Source organism: Chrysochloris asiatica, unplaced genomic scaffold (assembly GCF_000296735.1).
Source record: "Chrysochloris asiatica unplaced genomic scaffold, ChrAsi1.0 scaffold00118, whole genome shotgun sequence".
NCBI classification, from domain to species: Eukaryota; Metazoa; Chordata; class Mammalia; order Afrosoricida; family Chrysochloridae; genus Chrysochloris; species Chrysochloris asiatica.
The window spans coordinates 2,164,821-2,187,063 of record NW_006408636.1 but is presented as its reverse complement, the minus strand read 5'-3'; the positions used below and the strand labels follow the sequence as shown (position 1 = coordinate 2,187,063).

The following is a 22,243-nucleotide window of genomic DNA, read 5'->3' as shown; positions in this document are numbered from 1 at the left end:
TTGAAAGCAGCTAGGGAAAAGAGAAATATAACATACAAAGGCAAGCAAATCAGATTAAGCTCAGATTTCTCAACAGAAACCATGCAGGCAAGAAGCCAATGGGGAGCCATATATAAAACCCTGAAAGAAAAACAAAACAAAACAAAAAAAAACTGCCACCCAAGAATCCTCTACCCAACAAAGCTGTCAATCAAATATGATGGTGTAATCAAACAACCCAGGATAAGCAGAAGCTAAGGGATTTTGCCAAAGTCAACCCTGCTATGAAAAACATCCTAAAGGAAATTCTGTGGACTGAGAACCAATAAGAATAGAGAACAACTACAGAATGACGTACATGGCAGTATTAACCTGAACTCAGTCGACAAATGAAAGAGTCAAGAACAGAATAAAATTATAAGAACAGAGGATCTGGGAAGTAAGTCTATGATCAAAACAATTACAATGTGATAAAAGGTAAACACAGAAGAACAGAGATCCAGGTGGTGGGAAGGTTAGGTAGATTACTGAATAAAATAGACTATCTTAAATGGAGGGAAGAACTAATGGACTATAAGGTAACCACAATGGGGTTGGGATGGGGGGTTTATTTTGGGTGTTGGAGAGGGCAATACAAGAAGGGGGAGGAGGCAGAAGAACAAGATAGATAGGGGAACACCGAGACAAGTTTGCATGGGCTAGTGGGATAGAGGTAAATAGTGATGCATACTCAACCTTGGATCAACAGGGCTCAGGGATACAGGGATCTAGGTATAGCTTGAAGAGGGTAAATAATACTAAAATCCTTGACTGCCTTATGAATATTAGTTTTCCTTGCCTACTATTGTAAAATAGATACTTGAGTGGGATAGAAAGGAATGTTGGGAAACATGATTAGAGAAAACTTGTAAGCCCACCTTCAGCCTATAACTGATTGGAATACCTAAAAGGGGTTCAACAACTTGCCCTGTGAAATAGGCCTCATGCAAAGCCTTTACAGAGTATGAGACCTTACGTGGAATCCTTAGTCCCATCCTCAACCTTGTGAGGTGAGACATTTCCACTGGAATGACGTATACTCAGAGCAGAAGTTTCTCTAAATACCAACAGAAAGGGAAAGAGTCTTCAAATCAAGTATCAATGCTATCCCCTCTGTGCACAGGGTAGATAGGGATGGGCAACTTAGACATTGGCTATCTAAAATGAGGAGGCAATAAAGGCACGAAGTGACTGGCATACAAGGTTTCAAGAGGGAGATTAGTTTAAGAGTGTAGTGGGGAAAGAAAGAGTCCCCACTATATAGATATCATCTTGTCTAGATGGGTCTTGTGAAAGGAGATAGGGATAAGATTCGTAAGATTCAATAGTGAATAACTCTTATCATGACTAATCGCGACTGTCACACTTGTAAAGGTAGAAGTTTTGTAACACAAAAAAGGGAGTGGTTAATCTTACAGTCCAGAAACAGAGGGCCCTACTAGGACCACCAAGAGAGGAACGCACAAATAGAATGCGGGACCTTATCCAGAGAAGCATCAGCACCAGAGATGGAGGCAGAGATGGGGGCATGGAGAGGGGAAACGGCTGAGGACTCTAGATTCATCAACTAAGAAGAGAAGGACTAAGAACTGGTGGTCAGGAGCAGACATGCAGAATGTGCCCTTTGGAGATGTGAATTATTATATATGCCTGAGTGGGCTTTTTTGTTTGTGTGTTTTGTAAAAAGATAAAGTGGATAGAGAGAAATACTTTTAACTGATGGTATATGGAGGTGATTATAGTCAATGTAATGAAACAAGTTATATGAATTGTTGAATATGAAACTGATGATGTGCCCTGTAATTTTCACTCAATCCATAATGAAAACCTTAAAAATAAATAAATAAATAAAAGTAGCCAGGCATCATCTAGAAAAGAGAGCTAATTTTTGAATTACATCCTTTGAAGGACATGGTTTGTTTACTGTCATCTCCTGACTGGCTAAATTAAGGGAATAAATTTGGCTTAGATTAGCAGTGGCTTGGATGAGGTTATTACAATTTGTGTCCAAAAATCAGAAAAGCTTTTATTTTTTAAAGTCTCAAAAGTTTCTACTTTTAAATGTTGGCCTTTCTTATGGAGTTGGACTTTGATGTTCTCTCTCTGGCTGCTGACATTGTATTAATAAGTTTCATTAGTTGCTGTCTGACAATAATTTATTGTTAAGACCCTGGAATTAGAATTATTATTCCAACTGGCTCACCTTCAGGTTGGCAAATAGCAGACATAAGGGTTTCATTGCTTATGATCCACAGGCAGAATATATAATGCAGATTTGTGGGGAGAATTTCAGACCAGGCATTAAAAATAGTAAATTATATTAATAAGTTCAGCCTCCCAACTCCACTCTCTTGACTCTTGATATAAACAACCACCCATGTTCTTTTATTGGCCCCAAACACATCGACCTAGGAGAATTGTAATCTCTCTGTTCTGTGGATATTTTCTCAACTTTTTCTTACTTGTCTTGTACTCAGACTAACTTGGATTTCAAATGTGAAAAACAGGATATAGTGGAATTTACTATCTGTGGTTTCTTAAACAAATGATTGTTAAGGAATATCTGGTTACATTTAATAGAGTTCCTCTTGAGTGTGTCTGTGTATGTGTAGTATGTCCTGTCTTGTAAAATCCATTACCAGATTCAGATCTTATTCTTGTTAAGCTAGATTCCAGAAGAGGTTTTATTAATTACACATTTTAGACCTATTTGAAATGCTGTATAATTTCTCTCTCTTGTTTTTTTCTCCTTGTCTACCAAGGGAAAGATGGCTGACCTTTCCCTACTGCCCAGACTTACATGAAATCACAATTGTAGCAGGATTGTTTGTTACATTGGCCTATGGAGAAGAATTTGAGGTGTTGATGAGATCTTAATTATTTTGTCCAGTGTTTTCTTGAGGCATACTGAATAATAAAAAATACTCTCTGTATTTTGGACAGGATAGTTCTTAATTGTGTTTGTCCTGGGCATTGCTAGAGTCTAATATCCCTAGTTTTCCCTCCTCACCCTGAAGTAAATGCCAAAGGTCTTCCCCTAGTCATTGTGCCAACCTAAATCATACCCAGGACTGGGACTGCCCTGAGATTAATAATTACTGCTCTAGTTTAAAGCTCTCATATTTCAGAAGAACTTTTTCAATGTTACACAGCTACTGACAGAACTAGACTAAAACCCAGCTCTTCTGAATGCCTAATGTCCTATCTTATAATATATTTTGAGGGTATCATTTGAAGCTGATTGTTTTGTGTTGGTTTATTTATTTATTTTTTTTCTCTTAGGACTCCCTGATTGGTGGGAGTGGCTTCCTAGCCATAACTATGGCCCAAAGGTATAGAATCTGAAATTTAATTAAATAATTTAATTAATCTTCTATTCTTTTTTAAATATTCATTTAGGAAATTAATTGCATGTCTGCTGTTTGATAGTTTGATAAACATATCTCTCAAGCCTCTACTATTTAAATAATAAAAATAAAGTGGTGTTGCAGGGTTGGTTGGTCCCTTTGGTTAGTTGAGTGGAGTGGATTGTAACTATGGCAATGAAATGATATACAATAAGATGAATGTAAAACCAACGTTCTCCCATGTAAACCATCACATAATTCAAAATAAAACATTATAAAGTGGTGGTAATATGAGGGTGATATTAAGTGCAGAGCAATACGAAATTTATATGAAATTTATTGAAACGCTTGCCTGATAACAATTTTTTTCTTTCCTCTCTATTGTTGTTGTTAAGTGCCATTGAGTTGTATAGAGTTTCTGAAAAATGATTGGTAGTTTTGAACTGCTGACCATGTGGTTGGCAGTCCAATGCTTATACTATAGCTCCACACCAGGACTCCTTCCTCTCTATGTTGTGTTGTTGTTAAGTGTCATCGAGTTGATTCCAATTCATAGTGACCATATGTAAGGTTTCTGAGGAGCGGCTGGTGAGCATGAGCTGTGAATCTTGCCATTCAAATGACCTTGCAATCCAGCACATTAACCCGACACCAATAGCCTATTCATAATATTCACTAGGGATCAAGTATAAGCATAAGCTTCTTTCGTCCATTTCAATTACTACCCCTCCTTCAAGCCCCACCCCTGCAATAAGGGGGGAAGATTGTATTAAAATTTTGTTCACTTTCCAGTCATGTATCCCAGGTCAGAGTTTATGGCTTGACTGGGTGTCTACCAGAGGTTTTTTTTTTTTTAAATGATTCTGCTCTTAATCGATCAAGTGGCATCTGGTTTTTAGCTTTGTCACCTGTAACATTGAGGAAATGAAATGAACATGGATCAGTCTTCTTTGTCATGGTTTTTTTTTTTTTTACCTGAGATTACCAAATAATACTAGATTTTTCATAGTTGAGAAAAGAATCAAAAGAATAAATTGGAGCTCTCTCAGGGTCCCTGGGGGGCTTGTCATGTTCTGGACAACCTATTATTTTTCATTTGTTTCTTCTTTGTTTTCCATTTTGAACTTTTGTTTGGACTTCCTTTCTGATCATGCCAAAAAGTGTTCCGAATAGATTTAGGCAGTCTGCATTTGGTCTGAGATGAGAAGTGATCTCATTTTCCTTCCCCTTCATCTTTGATCCCATTCAATATAATTTTCGATGTAAACTCTGTGGTTAGCCATGATGATCTTCACCCCTCCTCTGATGTCTTGCATCTAGAAAGGAAAGTTAGTCCCATGGAGTCTAGAGGTTCTGGGGAAATTGTGTTGATAACTTGTGTTTGGGAAGAGTTCCTTTCTGTTTATTCTATGTTCTACCCAAGGCTTATTCTTTTTTGGGTATTTTTGAACAGTTTTATTGGGATGCAATTCACATACTGTACCATTCCATGATTTTTAGTATATTCATAGAGTTGTACAACCATCACTACAATCAGTATTAGAACATTTTTGTTTCCTCTAAAAGAAACCCTTTACCCATTACCGAGACTTAAAACCTAGATTGATGTTAACAATGTTGTTAAATGCCACTGAGTTGATTCCGAGTCATAGCGACCCTGTATAGGGTTTCTGAGGAGCAGCCGTAAGCTTGAACCGCCGTCCTTGCAGTTCATACTGACCTTGCAGTCCAGTGCATTAACCCACAGCACCACACTAGAGTAGCTAACATTTGGTGAGAGCTGTATTATGCATACTGGGATGAGCACTTACATTGGTTATCTCAATTAATACCTGTAAACAACCCTTTGAGGTAGAAACTAACATTATCTCCATCTTACAGATAAGGAAACTGAGGCATAGAGAAATTGAAAACTTGTTAGTTTTAAACCTTTTAAGTGGTGAAGCCTAGATTAAATCCCATGCTATCTAACTCCATGTTGCTGTTGTTAAATGCTGTCAAGTCCGTTATGAATCATAGCAACTCATTAACAACCTGTGATAGGGTCTAAAAGGAGTGGCTGATGGGTTTGCACTGCCAACTTTGGGGTTAGTAGTCTAGTGCTTATCCTACAGCACCACATCATGTTGTTCTTGTTAAGTGCTGTTGAGTTGCTTCCAAATCATAGTGCTCATGTAAAGGATTTCCAACTAGTGGCTGGTGGGTTTGAACTGGTGACCTTATGGTTAGCATTCCAGTGCTTATCCTACAGTGCCAAACCATGTTGTTATTGTTAGGTACCTTTGAGTCAGGTCCTACTCATAGTGACACTGTGCACAAAAGAAGGAAACACTGCATGGTCTACTGCCATCCTTACAATTAATTGCTTCGTTTGAGCCTATTGCTGCTACCACTATGCCAGTTCATCTCATTGGGTGGCTTCTTCTTTTTGGCTGACCCTTCAATTTTCCAAGCATAATGTTCATCTCTAGGGATTGGTCCTTTCTGATAATATATCGGAAGTATGAGCGATGAAGTGACACCATTCTGGCTTCTATAGAGCTTTCCGGCTGTACTTACAACAGATTTGCTGTGCTTCTGGCCTTTCAATATTGTCTTCCAACACCATAACTCAAATGCATCAATTCTTCTATAGTGTTCCTTATTCACTGTCCAACTTTAGCATGCATATGAGTTAATTGAAAATAACATATTTATGCCTATTCCAGAAAGAGGTGACCCAGTGTATTGCAGAAATCATAAACAATATCATTATTATCACACCTCAAAAACAGCTGCAAGATTACATCTATAGAGAACTGTCAAAGGCTTCAACTGGTTCAGTCAAGGATGTGGAATGAGATATATCACTGCTTACATCAGTGATATACCTGGCTGAAAGCAGAGAATACAGGAAAGATTCATACCTGTGCTTTATAATTTATACAAAGGCTTTCTTCTAGGGGATCATGACAAGCTATAGATAAAATTGTGGAGAACGAGTATTCAAGACTGCTGTACATAGACCAAGAGGCAGTCATTCGAGTAGAACAGGGGGATACTAAGTGGTTTAAAATCAGTAAAGGTGTGTGTAAGGGTTGCATCCCTTCACCATACTTATTTAATCTGTATGCTAAGTGAATAAGCCAACAAACTGGATTATATGAAGAAGAACATGGCATCAGAATTGAAGGAAGACTTGTTAACAACCTTCAATATGCAGATGATACAATCTAGCTTGCTGAATATGAAGAGGACTTAAAATATTTATTGATGAAGATCAAAGCCTGCAGTATGTGTTGCACCTCAATGTAAAGAAACCAAAGTTTTCACAACAATAACATCATGATAAGTGGAAAAAAGATAAAAGTCAAAAATTTCATTTTGCTTGGATCCTCTATCAACACTAATGGAAGCGGCAGTCAAAAAATCAAGTGATGCATTGAATTTGGCAAATCGACTGCACAAGACCTTTTCAGAATATTTAAGAGCAAAGGTATCAGTTTGAGGACCAAGGTGCACCTGATCCACAAGCTATGGTATTTTCAATAGCTTCATATGCATGTGAAAATTGGACAGTGAATAAGCAAGACCATAGAAGAATTGATGCATTTGAGTTATGGTGCTGGAGAAGACTATTAAAAGTACCATGGACTGCCAGAAGAACAAACAAATTTGTGTCGGAAGAAGTACAGCCAGAATGGTGTCACTTCATTTCTCATACTTTGAAGGATCAATCTCTAGAGAAGGATATCATCAAGGTCCCCAACACAATGTATTGACACAATGGCAGCAACAATGGTATCAAGCATAGCAACAACTGTGAGGATGGTGCACAACCAGGCAGGGTTTTGTTCTGTTGTGCATAGGGCCCATATGAGTCGAAGCTGAGAGAGGACACCTAATAACATCAATAACATAAGCATCTGAAAGTTAGACAATGGATGAAGACTGGAGAAGAACCTATGTAATTGAATTATGGTATTGGGAAATAAAATTGAAAGTATCATGGACTGACAGAAAAACAAACAAATCTGTCTTTGAAGAAGCATAGCTAGAATGTTCCTTAGAACCAAGCACGGTGATTTATCTTTCGCTTTTAGAGCTTCCAGTCTCGAGATGGACAACATGCTTGGTAAATTGGAGGGTCAGCGAAAAAGATTAAAACCACCAATAAGATGGATTGATACTTTAGCAGCAACAATGGGCTTAATTATTATAACTGTGAGGATGGCACAGGACTGGCATTGTTTCATTCTGTTGTGCCATAGGGTCGCTATGAGTCGGAACCTATTCATTGTCACTTAACCTAACATGGTATTTCTATATACAACTTTTTAAAGAAGTGCCATACTCTGTTCCACATTTGTTGTGCCATTTTAGAATCCCACTGGCAATTTATGAGGGTTCAAGTCTCTCCATACCCTTGCACGTATTTGTTGTTTTGGTTTTTTTTTTTTTGGTTTTGTTTTGTACATTGGCATTAATGCTTGGATTAGATGGTATTTCACTTTCTTTTTTTCCCTATCTCTTTAATGAGCTGGACTGCAAGGTAAGTTTGAACTGCAAGATCAGTGATTCAAGCTCACCAGCTGCTCCTTGGAAACCCTATACAGGGTCTCTATGAGTTGGAACTGACTCAGCAGCACTTAACAACAACAACAATGACTAATAGAAATCCTGGTGTGTCTCTGTGGGATAAAGCACTGGCCTTTAAGGTTGGTTTGAGCTGCAAGGTTGGTGGTTCAAACTTGCCAGCAACTCCTTGGAAACCTTATAAAGGGTCGCTATGAATTAGAACTGACTCAGTGACACTTAACAACAAAAGCAATGACTAATGATCGTGTTTGTTGGCTGATTTAATGTCTTCTGTGGTGAAGGTGGAGTGTCTGCTTATGTCCTCTGTCCATTTCCTAAATTGGGTTTTTGGTCTTTGTGTTGATATTTACATATTGTCGAATATAAATTTTAGAGCTATATCTCTTGTCAAATATGTCATTACCGCGTGTTGCATTAGGAATTACGACATATTGCATTAGGAAAATCTTCTGCACAAGACATTTTTAAAGTGTTGAAGAGCAAAGATGTCAGCCTGAGGACTAAGGTGTGTCTGACCCAAGCCATGGTATTTTCAATAACCTCATATGAATGCGAAAGCTGGACAGTGAATAAAGAAGACTGTAGAAGAATTGATGGTTTTGAGTTATGGTGTTTAAGGAAAATATTGAAAGTGACATGGGCTGCCCATAGAACTAACAGATCTGTGTTGGAAGAAGTGCAGCCAGAGTGCTCCTTGGAGGCCAGGATGACCAAACTTCGTGTCTCATACTTCAGACATATTGTCAGGAGGAACCAGTTGCTGGAGAAGGATATCATTTTTGGTAAGGTGGAGGGTCAGAGAAATAGAGGAAGACCCCAGTGAGATGGATTCGCAGTATGGCAGCATCAATGGGCTCGAGTGTGGCAACAATTGTGAGATTGGCCCAGGACCGGGCAGTGTTTCATTCTGTTGTGCGTAGGGTTGTTATGATTTGGTACTGACTCAGTGACACCTAACAACATCAACAATGTCATCTTTTGGTTATCTATTATAAATGGTATTGTTTTCCTGATTTCGTTTTCAGAGTTCTCTTTGATAGTGTAGAAGAATCCAACTGAATTTTGTGTTCTGCCAGTTTTCTGAATTCTTCTATTAGTTTTAATAGTTTTCTTATTGAGTGTCTTGGATTTTCTATGTATAGGATCATATTGTTGTTGTTGTTGTTATATGCCATGGAGTCGGTTCTTACTCATAGTGACCCTGTACAGGGTTTCCGAGGCTGTAAATCTTTACGGGAGCAGAAAGCCTCATTTTTTCCCGTGGAACAGCTGGTAGTTTCGAACTGCTGACCTTGAGGTTCGCAGCTTGATTTGTAACCTCTATGCTACCAGAGCTCATACCAGAGATCATATTATCTCTATAAGTAGAGAAAGTTTTACTTCTTCTTTGCTACATTAGATGTTTATTATTTCTCTTTCTTACCTTATTTCTCTGGCTAGTACTTACGATATAAAATTGAATAGGAGGGGTGCTCAAGGGCATTCTTGTCTGGTTTCCAGTCTTACGGGAATTCTTTCTTTCTCTCTCTGTTGAAATTAATGCTGGCTATTGGTTTTCAGATATGCTCTTAATTACATTGAGGAATTTCTCTTGTATTTCTGTTTTGCTGACTGCATAAGTATGGGTGTTGGATCTTGTCCAATGTTTTTCTGTCTCAATTAAAATGACCATGTGACTCTTTTCCTTTGTCTTATTTATTTATTTATTTATGTTGTTGTTGTTGTGGAGTGCCGTTGAGTAGGTTCTGACCCATAGTGACCCTGTATAGGATTTCTGAGGAGCAGCTGGTGAGCTTAAACCTTGAAGTGGCTTTGAATTCTGGCGCATTAACGCACAGCGCCATAACAGGACTCCTATTTATGTGGTGGGTTATGGCAATTTCTGATGTTGAAATACCTTTACATGTCATGTGTGAATCCCACTTGGTCATGATGTAGCTCTTTTTTTGGGTATGTTTTTGGATTCTGTTGGCTAGAATTTTGTTGAGAAGTTTTGCATGCATGCTCCTGAAGGACATTGGTGGTGATAGTGGGGTGGCAGTGTGCTGTGGAGTCAGTTCTGATTCATAGGGACCGCACATAGGGTTTCCAAGACTATAAATCTTTATATAAGGAGCAGAAAGCCTAATCTTGCTCCTGTGAAACAATTGGTAGTGTCGAGCTGCTGACTTTGAGGTTAGCAGCCCAACTTGTTACCACTACACTACAAGAGCTCCTTCATAAAGGATATTAATCTATAATTTTTTTAGTGATGTCTTTGCCTGGTTTTGGTATTAGGGTTACTAAAATTGGTGTCAGTTCTGTTGTGAATGTTTTGTGGAATTCACCAGTGAAGACATCAGTTCCAGGACAATATTTGTTATTATTTGGGGGAGTATTTTAATGACTTGTTCAGTCTCTTCTTTTATGATGGTCCTGTTCAATGTTTCTACCTTAGTCTGTGTTCATTTAAAGTAGGTAGTATGTTTCTAGAAATAGTCAATTTCTTCTAATTTTTCAAATGGGTTGGTGTGGTGCTGTGAATTCAATTAATATGTTTCTTCTCAGCTATAGTCTTTGTGACTCCCACCAAATGATTGTGTGGGATCATACAAATAGCACATATGGGACTCTGACATAGGGATTGATTAGTGTTGTCATTCTGCTGAGTTTAAAATGAGCCATCTCAGAAGCAGGAAGAGAGAATCTCAAGATCACTAAGAAAGAAGAATCATGAGCATTCCCTGAATGGAGAAATGATGGCAGAGGTGGCAACAAAAGCAGGGAGAGACAGAGTGGTTGGCGTCCTGGCCCACAGACTAAATGAGACTGCATTACCTTGGGCAGGAGGCTTGCTTGCAAAATGTGTTGTTTTTTGGACATTTATAGTGGTTACAAATTGGACTGCGAACCTTAAGGTTGGCAGTTCGAAACTACCAGCTGTTCCGCGGGAGAAAGATGAGGCTTTCTGCTCCCGTAAAGATTTACAGCCTCGGAAACCCTGTACAGGGTCGCTATGAGTCGGAACCGACTCCACGGCACATAGCAACAACAACAACAACAACAAAAGCATAGTGGTTACTAACCGCGCTGCTAATCTCATGGTCATCAGTTTGAAACTACCAGCTGTTACGTGGGAGAAAGATGAGGCTTTCTGCCCCAGTAAAGATTTACATCCTCGGAACAACAACAAGGAGCTTTGGGTCCTGGTGTGGCACTGTGGGTTAATGTGCTGTATTGCAAAGTTAGTTTGAACTGCAGCAAGTTCAGCAGTTCAAGCTCACTAGCTGCTCCTAGAGAAACTCTATACAGGGCCGCTGTGGGTTGGAATCTACTCAGCAGCACTTAATAACAACAAAGGAGCTTTGTAATAGTTGTCTGAGAAGACAAGGCTTCTTGCTGAGAGGCCAGTCAGTGATGAGAGACAGAGGGGAGTGTCTGTGGCACTATTGAGAAGAGGCACTCCTGTCCATAGTACTTCTGTATCCCGAGTTGTTTCTGATCCTGAATTGTACCCTGTTGACTTCCCTAATAAACCTTATAATCTTGAGTATTGTCTGAGTTCTCTTTGGGCATTGGAACGGATTTTAAAACCCAGTAGATAAATTGAGTGCTATGGGAGGAATAGGGTAAAGATGGAATAATTGGCATTGGGTTGGCGATTATCCTCCTTCCTCCTTGTGAAGCTGGTGGAGGCCAGACATCATCTTTACACCATTTTAACAGCTGGAGTACAATCCTTCATAATATTCTGTTATTATCCTTTTTATTTCAGTTTGTTCTATTGTGATGTTGCTTATTAATCTATTTGTATTATTTGCATCATCTCTTTTTTTATTTCTGTTAGACTTGCCAGTGGTTTCTTGATTTTATTAGCCCTTTCAAAGAATCAACTTCAGACATATTGACTGTTTATATTGTTTAATGTTTTTGGTTTTATTTTTTCTGCACTGATCTTTCTTTCTTTTCTTCTGGTACATTATTTTGATGTGCTTTTTCTAATTGTTGAAGAAGATAAGTTAAGGTGTTCATTTTAGTTCTTTCTTCCTTTTTAATGTATGTGCTTATTAGTATAAATTTCTCTCTCAGTACTGCTTTTGTTGTGTCCCAAAGGTTTTGGTATGTTGTATTTTCATTCTCATTTGATTAAAGAAATTCTTTAGTTATTTTAAAATTTCTTTTATTACCCATGGGTTTTAAATCAGGGTTTTGTTCAATTTCCATGTTTTTTATTTTTTTCTCTTAATTTTGCTGCTGTTGACTTCTAATTTTATAGCTTTGTGATCTGAGAAGATGCTTTGTAGTATTTCGATGTTTTAAAATGTATTTGAGGCTTGTTTTGTGGCTTAACATATGGCCTATTCTTGAGAATGATCATGTGCTCTGGAAAAGAATGTATATTGTGCTGTTGTTGGCTGCAGCGTTCTGTACATGTCTATATGTTTAGTTCTTCTTTGTCTTTGTTGAGTTTCTTTCTAGTTGTTCTGTCCTTCATCAAAAGTGTTGTATTAAAATCTCCTACTCGTGTTTGGAGTCTATTGCCCTATTTAATTTTGTTAAAGTTTGATTTATATATTTTGAGACTTTTACTGGGTGCCAACTTTTGTTCTGGCTATGTCCTCATGTTTAAGTGCTCTTTTAATCATTATACAATGTCCTTGCTGTCTCTCATGCTGGTTTTGACTTAAAGTCTGTTTTAAAGAGAAATGTATATTGCTACTACTACTTTTTTTTAAAATCTCTACTTGATCCTTTTTTTAATCTTTTGATTTTTAATCTATGTTTGTCTTTGAATTGCTTATAGACAGCATAATGTTGTATCCTGTTTTCTTATCTATTCTTCTACTTTTTGTCTCTTGACTGGTCCATTTAATCCATTAAATTCAGTGTAATTATTGATAGGTATGAATTACTGCTGTCTTTCTTCTTTATGTGCATAAAGAAAATGTCTTTTTTCTTTTGTGGTGCTGCTGGTTTCTTTGTTTGATACAATCTTCTGTACTGAGTTCATTTTATTCATTGCTATTATAATTTTCTGTCATTTTTAGTGTTCACTAAATCTTTTATTTTTATGAGGTTTATTAATTTTCTTTGAGGTTACCTTGTAATTTATTATTTTCTTCTGTAGTTTATAACAGTATGTTCTTTCTTTTAATTGTCTTGACTTCCTCTTCATTTGCAAGTTTTATAACTACACTGTTTTCTCTTTTTACTTTTTAGTTGTCTTTGTTTACAAATTGTATCTCTAGCTCCTTAATTTCAGTTTTGTAGGTTTAATTTACATTGGATACCTCTATATCTGATTTGGCTTTTGTGTGATATTGTCATGTGTGCTATTCTCAGGTTGCTGTCAGCTGTTGGTTCCCTGTCAGAGAACTTTCTTTAATATTTTTGTAAGATTGGTCTGATTTTTAAAAATACCCTTAATTTTAGTTTATCTGCAAATAACCTAATTTTGCCATCATATTTTAGGGATGACTGTGTGGTTGTTAGGTGCTGTCTAGTCAGTTCCGATTCAGTGACCCTATACACAACAGAGTAAAACACTGCCCAGTCTTGTGCCATCCTCAGAATTGTTGTTATGCTTGAGTCCATTGCTGCTATTTCTGTGCCAATCCATCATGTTGAAGTTCTTTCAGCAAGCAAGGTTGTATCATCTGCATATAGCAGGTTGTTAGTGAGTCTGCCTACAAACCTGATGCCAAGTTCTTTTTCATGCTCAGCATGCAGATTGAATAAGTATGATGAAAAAATACATCCCTGGTGCATACATTTTCTGAATTCAAACTATTCATTATCCCTTTATTTTGTAAAAACAACTGCCTCTTGGCCTATGTACAGGTTCCCCATGAGCAAAATAAAGTGTTCTGTAATATCCATTTTTGGCAATGTGATCCACACAGTCAAAAGCCTTTGTATAGTAAACCACAAGTTAAAATCTTTCTGGTATTCTCTGCTTTCAGCCAACACCCATCATTCTGCATTATCTTCTGAATCTAGATTGAATTTCTGGTAGTTCCCTGTTGATGTACTGTTGCAGCCATTTTTGAATTATTTTTAGAAAAATTTTACTTGCATGTAATATTAATGATATTGTTTGATGATTTCTGCATTCCATTGGGACAACTTTACTGTTAGTTTTAGTTCATAGATTTATATATTGTATATGTATGGTGAAAAGATAAAACCCTGATGCACACCTTTCCTTGTTTTAAACCATTCAGTATCCCCTTGTTCTGTTTGAGTGACTGCCTCTTGGTCTATGTACAGGTTTCTCATGAGCACAATTAAGTGTTTTGAACACCCATTCTTGACAATGTTATCCATAGTTTGTTATAATCCATCCAGTTGAATGGTCAATAAAGCACAAGTAAACATCTTTCTGGTATTCTCTGCTTTCAGCCAACATCTGTTTGACATCAGCAATGATAGTCCTCATTCCGTATAATCTTCTGAATCCAGATTAAATTTCTGGCAGCTCCTTTGTCGATGTACCAATCTCTGCAATTGTTTTTGAATTGTCTTCAGCAAAATTTTACTTGCATGTAATATTAATGATATTGTTTAATGATCTCTGCATTCCATTTCATCACCTTTCTTTAGGGTGGGCACAGATGTGGATCTCTTCCAATCCATAGGCCAGCTACCTGTCTCCCAAATTTGTTGGCAAAAATGCACGAGCATCTCCAATGCTGCATCAGTTTGTTGAAACATTTCAGTTTGTATTCTGTCAGTTCCTATATTCTTGTTTATCACCAATTCCTTCAGTACAGCCTGTACTTCTTCCTTCAATATCCTTTATTCTTGGTCACCAACAAAAGAACAAAATTAGGTCTTGTAATATTAGTAACTAGAACATGTCAACATTTAGGATTGACATGCACCTAGTTACTTATGTAACAAACGGAAAGTCATATTTCCTCTCTGGACTTTAATCTTCATTTTAGAATGAACAGTTTTAACAAAAAAATCTTTAAAAGATCCTTTTCACCTTAGTCTGATAGTCTGAGTTGTGCAGTTAGGAATTAAAATAAGTGATCTTGAGAAACTGCAGGTAGTGCTTTTCTAGTGGACTTTAAGAATTAGATAAGCAATTCTCTTTTAGATGAATTTGAAAGGATCGGAAGGCTAGCTTGTGATTCAGTAATCATTCTTTCAAAAGTAGTCTCTTTGTGACTTAAGAAACAAAACTAGTTTGCCTATTGTTTTTGCATCTGTCTGTATAGTCTTCACTTCTGCAGGTCTGTCCACAGACACAGCAGCAATGTAATTTCATATGGTTTGAAAGCTTTAAGCTTTTTATTTTTTTAATGTCCCCAAATGAACATTAGAAGTAAAAATGAAGGAGAACTTAAAATTATTTTCCCTCCATTCTTTTTTAACAGAAATCTGCTGCTTTGTTCTCTCAAAGACTTTGTCTTTTGCAGAGACTTTGCCAAGGAGATTTGGAGGTTTTTTGGGGGAATATTAGATGGGCACAGTACACATTAAATCTAAAAAAGGCAAGCTTTTCAGATGCTAATAAGTCCAACAGGACAAGGAATCTGTGTAGTTAGGATGGCAGATTAAATGCTTTTCCTGGGCTTTTGTCCATTCTTACTGTTAAGGGTAATTTTAAGAAAGAATCACAGAGGTAGAATTACTCCAGAGGGCATTTCTCTGAACTTGAAATTGAATAAAACATTCAAAAGTCAAACCAACCTAGAAAACACTGGCAACACAGTGAGCTTATTTGAGTGCCAGGTTTTTACATTTTCTTTAGGCTTTTCTTAGTGCCCCTAACTCCAGCTGCTAGTGAATGGTATCCTGCCATTTGCTACCACAAACATCATGTTGAAAACTGGAAAGAAAAATTATCTGCCTTGTAAAAAGCACAGGAGCTACAGTAAAAGACCAGCTACTTACTTTCATTGCTATTATTTAATGCAAATTTAAAAGGAAGAAAAGTACAGAATGTCATATAAGAAATGTCTTTGTACCTACCCCCAACAAGAGTGACATTTTTCTCTTGTTTGCCTCAGATTTCTCTTGTGTTTGAATATTGCTGTTGTTGTTATGTGCCACTGAATTGGTTCCAACTCATAGTGACCCTGTATAGAGAGAGTTTCCCAGGAGCAGTTGGTGAGTTTGAACCACTGACCTTTTGATAAAAACTGACCTTGCAGTCCAGCACATTAGCCCACAATGCCACACATATATGCAATCAAAATAAATGAAATATTACAGAGACATTGAAGTCTGGTACTCCTTTCCAGTTCTGTTCTTCTCCCTCAACAGAGGCAACCAAAATCCTGAATTTGGTGTGTAACCTTCTTGGCTATGTTTTTTGTTTGTGTCAGTGTATGTCTGTCATATTCACATTCATGCCATATGTATTTTTCCACTCAACATTATTTTTAGATGTGTAGATATTTTCATGTTTAGATATAGATAGATAAACCTCATTCACATGTAATATTGAATAATATACTTGTACTAGGTCTGGTGGCGTAGTGGTTACAAAATTGGGCTGCTAACCTTAAGGAGAAAGATGAAGCTTTCTACTCCCGTAAAGATTTACAGCCTCGGAAACCCTGTACAGGGTTGCTATGAATTGGAACCGACTCCACGGCACATAACAACAACAACTAGGAATATTAAGGGGCTCTGGTAGCATAGTGAGTTATGAATTGTGCTACTTACCTCAAGGTCAATAGTTTGAAACTACCAGCCACAATGCCGGTAAGATGAGACTTTCTGCCCCCATAAAGATTTACAGCCCTATACAGAGTCACTTTGAGACAGAACAACTCCATGGCACGTAATCACCACTACTATGAATATTGTTGGGGGAAATTAAAAATAAAATCTCCAGCCAAGCCAGAAAATCCTTTCAACAAATATAGAAAAAAGAAACCATTGTATTATTATTATGATTATTTTTAACATTAACTCAGTTTTATTAATTCCAAGTATATACCACATTAATAAGCCTAACAGCTTATTATCATTTCAAGTTATACATATTTTAAGTTAATGAACTAGATTTATAAAAGATTAAAAAAATTCTATACTACATTTTTGAGCTTTTCAATCTTAGCATTTCAAAATGTGCACTGTTAAATAAAGTTCTTGCTTAGATAATCAACATTACATCGTCATTCATTAGAAGTTTTAAGTAGAGCAGCTTTCTTCTTATACTTGTCTCCAATTTCTCTAGTATTTTCTTTGAGTTCTTCAGACATGTATTATTCATACTCTCTATCAACTTCAGTGATCAAGATGTTTCTTCACAGATCCTACATGTGTGGCAACCATTTCTAAAAGATGCTGCAAGTTATTTCCCACTTTTCATCTTTCTTCACTTGTGGTCTGTACAACTAGTTGGTATTCCCTCTGAATAGTATCTAATTCATTCATTGCTTCACTGAGACCCTCATTAACACTACTCTCTAGAAGGTGCATGTGTTTCTCCAAGGACTCAAGCTCATTGGAACATTTTTTTGTCTTCTTCCTCAGCTTCCTTAACTTTTTGTTGGTAAAAGGCATTCAACTTTTGAACTTCTTTCAGAATTTTCACACTTCTCTTGCTTTCTGTGACCATTATATTCAGTTGTTCTAAGGTATCCTCTAAACTCATATTTTAATTTAGAACTTTATGTATTTCTTCAGTTTGGTTCAGGAGTTACTTGAGTGGTACATAAACTTGGGTTTTGTATTTAACAAGGCAGTTGGCACCAGCCTCAGGATTAAACTTAATTTCAAAGTCATAACCTTTGGAATTCTCATCACCTTTATGAATAAGTTTTAATTTTCTAACCAGTTTGTGATATTCTGCTAACTGTGCTTCAATTGTCTCTTTGCCTTTGGCATATGTCAGCTCTTCATTCCACAATTGCTGTTGATCAGCGTATAGATCCTTGGTTAATTTATTAATCGTTTGCTTCAATTAATTTCGTTCATGATTTATTCTCTCAGTGTCTGCAACTGAGTACTTCTGGTTATCAACAGTATTCTGTAGTGGAGTATTCTCCTGCTTTATTGTTCCACATTCTAGTTCTACTCTAGCAATGTCTTTGTCAAGACCATTCAATTTCTGGTGAAGAATGGCTGACTGAGACTCCAAATTGCTCAGGTATGCCTGATACTTTTGAACTGCTGCTTGCAAGGAAGCTTTCAGATTTTTCAATGACTCTAGACAATTCAGTTCTTTTTCTCTCTCTTGTCTCAATCTTGTAATCTGTTCATTTAGTGCTTTGTTTTTTTGCTGCTAATGATTCCAGCTTGAAAGCATCTACATTGAATAAATCCTTCAGCTTTGACAGCATCTTTGTGTTCATCTCTTCAAAGCTGTTGGCATCAGTCATAAAACTCTCATAGCATTTTATGATATAGTCCAAAAACAACTTATTGTGCATAATTCCATCTTCAGTTTCTTCTCCCCAAGTCTGTCCATCATCAAATGAAGGCTAGCTTTCTTTCATGGCAGTATATAGCTTGATGCAGTCTATTAAACTAAAACTGCCACAATATGAGGAGCCCCCACTGTATACATAGAGCTTTTGGACAAGACAAAAGGATACCCAAGATCCTTAAAGATTCTTGAACCTCTTCTTCCAATTTTGTATCAGGAAGTTCATATGAAGGGCACAGGAAGCCATACAGGAAAGTGAAGATCTTTAGGAAGTCTGTAACAGATGGAGCTTGTAGAGATTTCATGGATATACTATAAGTATAACCATTTTCTGTAAGAAACTCATAGAGCTGTCGAATACACTGCTGAATGACTGCTTTGTCATTAAGTAAGTAGTCTTAAGTCCTTGATTTTTTCAGAACTGGAAAATATGCCAAACTGACTGTTTAGGGATCCAGGTCTACTAGTTCTTTGGCCAAACACAGAAAATTTTCTTTCAGATGTAGAAGATGTTGGTGTGTTTATACTCAATTTTCCAAAGGCTGATTTCTGTTTGCTTTGAGGGGTATAGAGGTCTTGTTTATTGAGGTTTTGGGATCTTAACTCTTAGACAGAGAGGCGGCCAGCAACACCAGTGGAAACTGAAATGCACTTCATGCTTATGGCCTTTCTTCCAGCTTCCTGACTTGACTTAGGGGTTAAATTTCTGGACTGTGTAATTCCTGTCTAATGACAAGAGGAGTTGCAGAAACACCTCTCACTCCTCTACCTGCCATTGTACTTCCGAGACCATTGTATTATTGAATAAGCGTTTAACCAAACTGGGATGTGCATTATATGTATGCACTCTACTAATAAGATTGCAGAGAGAGAAAGAAATCTCAACCTTTTATATAGCCTGGCAGACACAGAATATACATATTCTAAAGATAAATGATGGAGTCCTGGTGTGGTGCTGTGTGTTAATGTGCTGGACTGCAAGGTCAGCAGTTCAAGCTCACCAGTTGCTCCTATATATTGTTGTTGTTAAGTCCTGCCGAGTTGGTTCCTACACATGTTGTTGTTGTTGTTAAGTGCAGTTGAGTCTGTTCTGACCCATAACGACCCTGTATAGGGTTTCCAAGGAGCAGCTGGTGGGCTTGAAGCGCCAGCATTGTGGTTCAAGCTGACTTTGCAGTCCAGCAATGCCACACCAGGACTCCAGCCTTGTATAGGGTTTCCAAGGAACGGTTGGTGTGTTTGAATAGCTGACCTTTTGGTTAGCAATCCAGTGCTTATCCTACAGTACACACCAGTATCCCATTGACTTTACCATTAAGTTATTAAAGTGAAGTACCATCATCAAATCAGTTCCGACCCATGGCAATTCCATAAGCTTTTCTAAGGATTGGCTGGTACATTTGAACCTTGCGGTTTAAACCCACCTTGTGGCCGAGTGCTTAATCTGGTGGTTATTGTTGTTGTTAAGTGCTGTTGAGTTGGTTCGACTCATAGTGACCCTGAATAGGGTTTACAAGGAGCAGCTGGTGAGTTTGAACCACTGACCTTGCAGTTCAAACCAACCTTGAGGACTAGTGCTTATCCTATGGTGGTTATGTGTCATAGAGTTAGTTCTGACTCATAGCGACCCTGTACGGGGTTTCCGAGGCTGTAAATCTTTACGGGAGCAGAAAGCCTCATCTTTCTCCCGCCGAACAGCTGGTAGTGTCCAACTGCTGACCTTAAGAATTGCAGCCCGGTTTATAACCACTATGCTACCAGAGTTCCTTTGTGCTTATCCTATGTTGTTGTTGTTATATGCCGTGGAGTCGGTTCTGACTCATAGCGACCCTGTACAGGGTTTCCGAGGCTGTAAATCTTTACGGTAGCAGAAAGCCTCACATTTCTCCCGTGGAACAGCTGGTAGTTTCGAACTGCTAACTGTGAGATTCGTAACCACTATGCTACCAGAGCTCCTTAGGATAGTTAATTACTTGTATCCAAAGGGGGTGGGGGGATCATATTAAAAATGGTCAATACCAGTCCATTTCAGTTCACTAATGCTTAGGATATTGATTTTTATGCGTTCCATTTAATTTTTTATGTCTTCCAATTTTCCTAGATTCATGCTTTGTGCACTTCATGTTTCAGTTATTAATGGATGTTTACAGCTGTTTCTTCTCATTTTGAGTTTTGCCCCATTAGCAAATGAAGGCCAGAAAATCTTTGCTCTATTCGTCATTATTGTCAACTCTGTTTTGAGGAGGCAGCTTTTTCCCCTGTTGTATTTTAAGTGCCTTTCAACCTGACGGGTTAATCTTCCTGCACTATATCAAACAATATTTTGCTGCTGTTCATAAGGGTTTTACTTTGGGTTAATGCTCAGGACTTTTAAGTCATTTTGAATTGCAAAATCAGCAGTTCAAGTTCACCAGTTGCTCCTCGGAAACCCTATAAGGGTGGATGTGCGTCAGAACTGACTCAACAGCACTTAACAGCAACAACCTTTCAGAATTGGTTTGCCTCTCCTTCTTCTAGTTTTAGTCTAAAAACTTCACTGAAATCTGTCTACCATTAAGTGACTCTGTAGTTGTAGTTGTTGAATGCTGTCGAGTTGGTTCCAGCTCATAGGGGCCCTGTGTAGTGTTCCCAAGTCTGCAAATCTTTGCATGAGTAGAAAGCCTCATCTTTCTTCCATGGAATGGTTGTTGTGATCGAACCGCTGACCTTATCCTACAGAACCATCACCGTAAACGCTGCTGAATCCTGTCCATCATGGGTGACTCTGCTGGTATTGAAAATACTAGTGGCACAGCTCCAATACCACAACAAATCACCAGGCTCCACAGTACAACAAATTGACAAATGAATGGTGAACTGGTATTAGACACTTTTAATTGGAAAATCATACAGTATGCTATGCTTGGAATGACAAATTGAAGAGGAGTGGTTTCACTTCCACCATCAAAAAAAAACAAAACAAAACAAAAAACAAAGAGCATTTCAAGATCTGTCTTGAGTATAATGCTGGCTGTGATAGGAAAATAACTTTACACTTACAAGGAAGACCAGTTAATATCACTGTTCCTCAAATTTATGTACCGAACCATTATGAGCCACCACTCACTTGTCAGTTTATCATACTGTGATGACTTCTGTGTTGCTGTAATGCTAGAAGCTATGCCACTGGTGAACCCATGGTGGACAGATTTCAGCGGAGCCTCCAGAATGAGATATTAAGAAGAAGGAGATGTGGACCACTTCTGAATGGTGAGTTACTGAAAATCTAAAGAATAGTTGTGGAACAGAGTCAGATATAGTGCTGAAAGATGAGCATTTCAAGTTGGAAGACATTTAGAATTTGATTGGGTAAGAGCTACTTCCTCAAAGTAGAGTTAACTTTAATGCTTGGGGGGTGGAGCAAAGCATTCTGGACCTTTATTTGCTGATGTTACACAACTTGAAATGAGAATAAACAATTGCAAACATCCATTAATAAGTGCAATGTGGATTGTATGAAATATTAATCTAGGAAAATTGAAGGCTGTCAAAAATGAAGTGGAACACATAAAGATCAGTATCCTAGGAATTAGTGAACTGAAATGGACTGGTATTAGCCATTTTGAATCTAATGGTTTACAATATCAGAATGACAAATTGAAGAGGAATGGCGTCACATTCATCATCAAAAGGAACATTGCAAGATCAGTCTTGATGTACAATGCTGCCTGTGATAGAATAATATCCATACACCTACAAGGAATTTAACCCACCTGAATTTGAGATCATCTGAAGAACAGACTTGATGCATTAAACACTAAAGACCGAAAACCAGAAGAGTTGTGGGATGACATCAAGAACATCATACATGAAGAGAGCAAAAGGTCATTAAGAAGACAAGAAAGAAGGAAAAGGTCAAAATGGATGTCAGAGGAGACTCTGAAACTTG

At 37.7% G+C, this 22,243-nt stretch overlaps 1 protein-coding gene and 1 pseudogene across 1 annotated transcript in view; one reads left to right on the top strand and one right to left on the bottom strand.

The window, feature by feature from the left end:
- The window catches only part of LOC102814344 (oligophrenin-1-like), a 673,730-nt gene that overhangs the window by 126,441 nt on the left and 525,046 nt on the right, over nt 1-22,243 (top strand). The window lies entirely within an intron of this gene.
- LOC102841113 lies at nt 17,060-18,972 on the bottom strand (annotated as a pseudogene).